General features: G+C 39.3%; 1 non-coding gene across 1 annotated transcript; it reads left to right on the top strand.

Annotated features, from left to right (window-relative positions):
* The first annotated feature begins 4,910 nt into the window (after nucleotides 1-4,910).
* LOC141709491 (small nucleolar RNA R71) lies at nucleotides 4,911-5,017 on the top strand. Its single transcript, XR_012570065.1, has one exon. It is a non-coding gene; the product is annotated as a small nucleolar RNA R71 (small nucleolar RNA).
* The last annotated feature ends 1,657 nt before the right edge of the window (nucleotides 5,018-6,674 follow it).

Here is a 6,674-nt window from a genome sequence, read left to right on the forward strand (position 1 = left end):
CAGATCCTCTCCTGTAAATCAGCCACATTCCTTATCTGAAGTACTATTAGGGCGAAAACACGCGCTAATATTCACGCAAGTATACGTGTTCGCAAGTAGTATAAGATATAAATCAGATTCGTTCCCACGGAGACTGGTTTAGGTTAAGTTCAATTTATGCACCCATGCAACAATGTATGGTTATCGCTCAATGCTAAGACAAATAACAAATTGGGTTTTTATCAAACTAAGAGATTATACTAAATAACATTAACTAAGAGAATTGAGGTTAAATTACTATATATGACAAACATGGGATCCTAACTTCATTACTACTTCATTCAATATTATTTTCGTTCTTAACCTTAGCATGTGATGGTGATGACACTAATCAGATAACACGAAACTGATAAACGCCAACTTTCGTTGCACGAATACCATTCTACCAGACATCCACAAAAGAGATAGAAACTGAATAGGCACCAATTATATTGAGACCCTATATGTCTATAGAATTTGACACCATAATGGTTTAAGCATAAGTTATCCATAATGATTACATAGGGCAAGTAAAATGGTTAGAGTTACCTACGAATCATGCATACACATACATGAACTTATGCTAGCATGGCAAGTTCTAAACCTCAATATTCACTGTCGCTTCAATAGAGATTAACACGCTATCTTATATGTTAGCTACGCACATAAGACGAATAAGCACAACCAATACTAGGATATCAATCAATCACCACACACCAAGATATCAAAACAATTAACTATTAAAATCCATAAGTAAATCCGCTAGAACCCCATGATAACGATTAGCCCATAATTGAACTCATCGTCACCATGGGTTCCAATGAAAGCACGGTATAAAATAAGGTCTTAATAAACTGAATAATAATCAAAGTACGAATAAACGAGATCTAGGTTGAACAAGAACAAAAACGAGCATCCAAAGTTACAACTAATTCAAAAAATCACAAGTTGAAAACAAGATCTTCTTTTTCGGAGTTGTTCTGTGCTTCTAAGTCTTCTCCTTGGTATCCCAATCTTCCCGGATGATGAAAACCCTTTTTTTAAAATATATATATGCCCCTTGTGGACCTGGACCCTTAAAATCGTCAAATTCCACTCAAAAAAGGCTTTTTCAGCGAAATCAGCGACCAGCCACGCCCTGAGCGGCCGCTCAGCTCTCCTGAGCGGGCGCTCAGCTCTCTGAGCGGCCGCTCAGCTCTCTGAGCGGGCGCTCAGCTCTCTGAGCGGACGCTTAGCTCTCCTGAGCGGGCGCTCAGCTACTGTCTGGAAAAAATTCTGATGAATCTTGTTTTGGCCATAACTTGAATTCTACTCGTCAGAATTAGGCGATTCAACTGCCCACGCGAAGCTAACGAGATTCTATACAACTTGAAAATGGCCTTAGCTTCCAAATCTGATCACTTTTTATCATATTTCCTTTAAAAGCTCTTTTCTTCATATAAGTGATACCTGAAATGCAATAACATAAAAACACATCAAAATGCCAACAACTTGAGTCCAAAACACCAATTTAAGCTTGTAATAAAGCGTTCCAAGTGGATATAAAATCCACTTATCACACCCCCAAACTTGAATCGATGCTTGTCCTCAAGCATAAACAGACTCAAAACTACAAAACAAACCTAATGCATGAATGCAACTACGTGAATGCAACTAAATGATAATGCAATCGATCCCCTCAGAATAACCATAACCAAATGAATAAGCCAATGCCTCTAAGAATGCAATGACTTTAAATAGAGCTCGAATAAATCCCACAAACCAACTCACAAACCAGAAACGTGCGTGTGTGGATGCTTAACAGATATACTCTCGATACTAGATCAATAATCATAACTTATCTATAATCGAAATAATCAAAAGTTTATAAACAGAATAGACAATAAACGCATTATGACTCACAACACCTCCTTTCTACTAGAGTTATACAAGGATTCACACTATTATTGAACACATAACAAAGATGTTTATTTGACCGTGTAATGAATGAGGTCCCAAAAGACTTATACAATAATACCCATGTAGCGAGCGTTAGGTTAGCGGATCCCAGACTATAAAAACCTTAGGTCACTAGGCACAAAGTCCCCTAGAACTTAATAACTCGAGTATTAAAGAGCTCACTCTTGATCAATTATGCATAAACACATACTTTTTTTCTTTTCTTTTTTTTTCTCTTTTTTCTTTTTTTTTCAATAATTTCTGAATGAGTGTGTTTCACTCCATCTCATTCAACCCTAGACTACTCATAAAAATATGAGCTGGCTACTAGCCATTTGACGCCTAGCCTTACAACAACTAGCAATGAAATCCAAGTTTTTCTCCAGATAAAAAAATCAGTGTTTTTACGTCATTACGAGAATATCACAAATTCTAAATATAACCAAGTGATTAAATCTCAACAACAAACAAGTATGATCACGATCTGGATCAAAAGCAACCCTAAAAGACTTTGTGAAAATATTAGTTTATGGCATACAAATCAATTTATTAGGACTTAAACATCCCTCTATTCGTCGTCACTACACTCATATCAACATCAACTTATCAAATATCATAGTTCATCTTAAGGGATCATGCTAAATATGCATGCAAATGTAACTATATGAATAAACTACAACTAAACATGCAATATGAATCTATATGAATCTATATGGACACACACACTACTAATCCTTACATTATCACCCCCAAACTTAAAATTTTCAATGTCCTCATTGAAGCTAATAATAAGGATTTCAGGCATACCTAATTAGCGGGAGAGTCACCCTCTTCGGGTGGAGGATCAAGTGGCCAATCAACCTCGCCACCAGTGTCTCGAACAACAGTACCCAAAGCCTGTGTCAAATCTGCAACAAAACAACGGTGAATGTCATGCATGGCCTCCATACACCTAATTACTCACCTGTACTGCTCATAACCAACACCAGTCCTATCAACTACCTGCTGCATATGAGAAGAACCCTCTGTCGGCATTGGAGGATCCGTTCGGCTACCCTCTACATCATCAAAGATATATCCCAACCCCTTTGTTAGGGGGTGCACCTAAGAATGAATAACTCAAGTGATCTGGTAGAGGGTTGAGCTCAAGTGTGGGAGCATCTTCAATAGACGGCTCGATACGCTCCTGAGAAATTTTTAGCTCTGCTAACCCAAGAGAATCTAATGGCATATCCAACTTCTTCTCCCACGGAGGTGCATTCAAAACTTGCAGTTGCTCTACTCCTCCTTCATCTTCAAAAACTGAGTCGACCCGCTCTATTTTAAAGCACTCTTCTTTTTCTGTGGGTAACTTTATTGCCTTGAACACATTAAAAGTGACATCCTGATCATAAACCTTCATCCAAAGCTCTCCTTTTTGCACATCAATCATAGTTCGGCCTGTAGCCAAGAATGGTCTTCCCAAGATGATGGGAATCTTCTTATCTTCCTCGAAATCAAGAATTACAAAGTCAACAGGGAAGAAAAGTTTATCCACCTTGACCAAGACATCCTCCACTATACCTCGTGGATAAGCGATGGAACGGTCAGCTAGTTGCAATGACATGTATGTTGGTTTCAGATCAGGCAGACCAAGCTTCTTGAAGATAGATAAGGGCATCAGATTGATGCTAGCTCCTAAATCACATAAACACTTGTCGAACGACAAGTTTCCGATGGTGCAAGAAATAGTAAAGCTTCCAGGATCTTTAAGCTTCGGAGGCAACTTCTGTTGCAGCACAATACTGCATTCCTCCGTTGGAGCAACGGTCTTTAAGTCATCGAGCTTCACTTTCCGAGAGAGAATACCTTTCATAAACCTCGCATAGCTAGGCATCTGTTCAAGAGCTTCAGCGAAAGGTATGTTGATATGAAGTTTCTTGAACACCTCAAGAAACTTCTCAAACTGTTTATCCAACTTTTTCTTCTGCTGCCTCTTAGGAAATGGAGGTGGTGGATAGATATGTTTCTCCCCTGTATTACCCTCAGAAGGAGTGTGTTCCACAGTAGTCTTCCTTGGTTCCACCTCTGCTTCCTTCTGCACTTCTTCTTCAGCCACAACTGCATTTTATGAATCTTGAGATTTTTCAGGCTCTTTGTCTTGCTGAATTTGGGGGCTTGCGACCTTTCCAGACCTTAAGGTGATGGCATTCACATGTTCTTTAACTTCCCTCTATCCTGGATTGGCTTCTGTATCACTAGGAAGCATTCCTGGTGGTCGATTCAATAAGGCATTAGCAATTTGCCCTATTTGGTTCTCCAGAGTCTTGATAGAAACAGCCTGGCTTTGGCATATAAGAGCCTGGTTTTTGCACATAAGCCTCAACTCCTCAAATTCAGATTTTTCATTCGAAGATAGACCTGCATCATGAGTTTGTTGTTGAAGTTGGAGTTGTTGCTGAAAACCAGGAGGGCTGAACAGCTTATTTCGAAACTGCTGGAGTGGCTGTTGCAGCGTATTCTGATTGTTGTTCCAGCTAAAGTTAGGATGATTCCAGTTGTCAGGATGATAAGTGTCTAGAACTGGTTGCTGTGATCTCTGGAAGTTGCTCACAAACTGAGCCGAGTCACTAGATATAGCGCATTGCTCCGTCACATGAGGACCTGCACACAGCTCACAAACACTAATTTTCTGCTTAACACCATAGTTAGCCAGAGAATCGATCTTCATAGACAACGTCTTTAGTTGAGCAGTGATAGCCATAGCTGTATCAACTTCAAGAACTCCTGCTACCTTGCCCTGTGGACATCTCTGGGTTGGATACTGATATTCATTAGCAGCCATCAGTTCAATTAGATCATAAGCTTCCTTATAGCTCTTTGCCCATAATGCTCCGCCTGATGCTGCATCGAGCATGGGTCTGGACTGTGCTCCCAACCCATTGTAAAAACAAGTGATGATCATCCAATCAGGAATTCCATGATGAGGACACTTCCTAAGCATCTCCTTGTAGCGCTCCCAAGCTTCATATAAAGATTCTCCCGATTGCTGCGCAAATTGAGTAATAGCGTTTCTGATTGCAGCTGTCTTCGCCATAGGGAAGAATTTAGTGAGAAATGTTTGAGCAAGATCTTCCCAAGTAGTAATCGAACCAACTGGTAGAGAGTGTAACCATCTCTTAGCCTTGTCCCTCAGAGAGAATGGGAACAGTCTCAGCTTCACAGCATCTTCAGAAACACCGTTGAACTTGAAGGTGTCGCAAATCTCAATGAAATCCCTAATGTGCATATTGGGATCTTCAGTTGGAGAACCCCCAAACTGGATTGAATTCTGCAACCATTGAATTATGCCAGGCTTGATCTCAAAGGTATTAGCTGTGATAGCTGGCCTTACAATGCTAGATTGAATGTCATTTATCTTGGGTTGAGAAAAATCCATCAAGGCTCTCGATTGTGCTGCTGGATCTCCCATTGTAATGAGTACCTGAAACACAAACAAATAAATCATGAAAGTAAAAGAATCCGAGTCAGTGAACTTTAACGACCACTAATGACAAGCACATAAACTAAAAATTAACACTGAGTCCTCGGCAGCGGTGCCAAAAACTTGTTAGGGCGAAAACACGCGCTAATATTCACGCAAGTATGCGCATTCGCAAGTAGTATAAGATATAAATAAGATTCGTTCCCACAGAGACTGGTTTAGGTTATGTTCAATTTATGCACCTATGCAACAATGTATGGTTATCGATCAATGCTAAGATAAATAACAAATTGGGTTTTTATCAAACTAAGAGATTATACTAAATAACATTAACTAAGAGAATTGAGATTAAATTACTATATATGACAAACATGGGATCCTAACTTCATTACTACTTCATTTAATATCCTTTTCGTTCTTAACCTTAGCATGTGATGGTGATGACATTATCAGATAACACGAAACTGATAAACACCAACTTTCGTTGCACGAGTACCATTCTACCAGACATCCACAAAAGAGATAGAAACTGAATAGGCACCAATTATATTGAGACTCTATATGTCTATAGAATTTGACAACATAACGGTTTAAGAATAAGTTATCCATAATGATTACATAGGGCAAGTAAAACGGTTAGAGTTACCTACGAATCATCCATACACATATATGAACCTATGCTAGCATGGCAAGTTCTAAACCTCTATATTCATTGTCGCTTCAATAGAGATTAACACGCTATCTTATATGTTAGCTACGCACATAAGACGAATAAGCACAACCAATACTAGGATATCAATCAATCACCACAAACCAAGATATCAAAACAATTAACTACTAAAATCCATAAGTAAATCTGCTAGAACCCCATGATAACGATTAGCCCATAATTGAACTCATCGTCACCATGGGTTCCAATGAAAGCATGGTATAAAAAAAGGTCTTAATAAACTGAATAATAATCAAAGTACGAATAAACGAGATCTAGGTTGAACAAGAACGAAAACGAGCATCCAAAGTTATAACTAATTAAAAGAATCAGAGCGGGCGCTCAGAGCGGGCGCTCAGAGCGGGCGCTCAGAGCGGGCGCTCAGCTCTCCTGAGTGGGCGCTCAGCTATTGTCTGGGAAAAATTCTAATGAATCTTATTTTGGCCATAACTTGAGTTCTACTCGCCAGAATTAGGCGATTCAACTGCCCACGCGAAGCTAACGAGATTCTCTACAACTTGACAATGGCCTTGACTTCCAAATCTG

Source organism: Apium graveolens, chromosome 2 (assembly GCF_009905375.1).
Source record: "Apium graveolens cultivar Ventura chromosome 2, ASM990537v1, whole genome shotgun sequence".
NCBI classification, from domain to species: Eukaryota; Viridiplantae; Streptophyta; class Magnoliopsida; order Apiales; family Apiaceae; genus Apium; species Apium graveolens.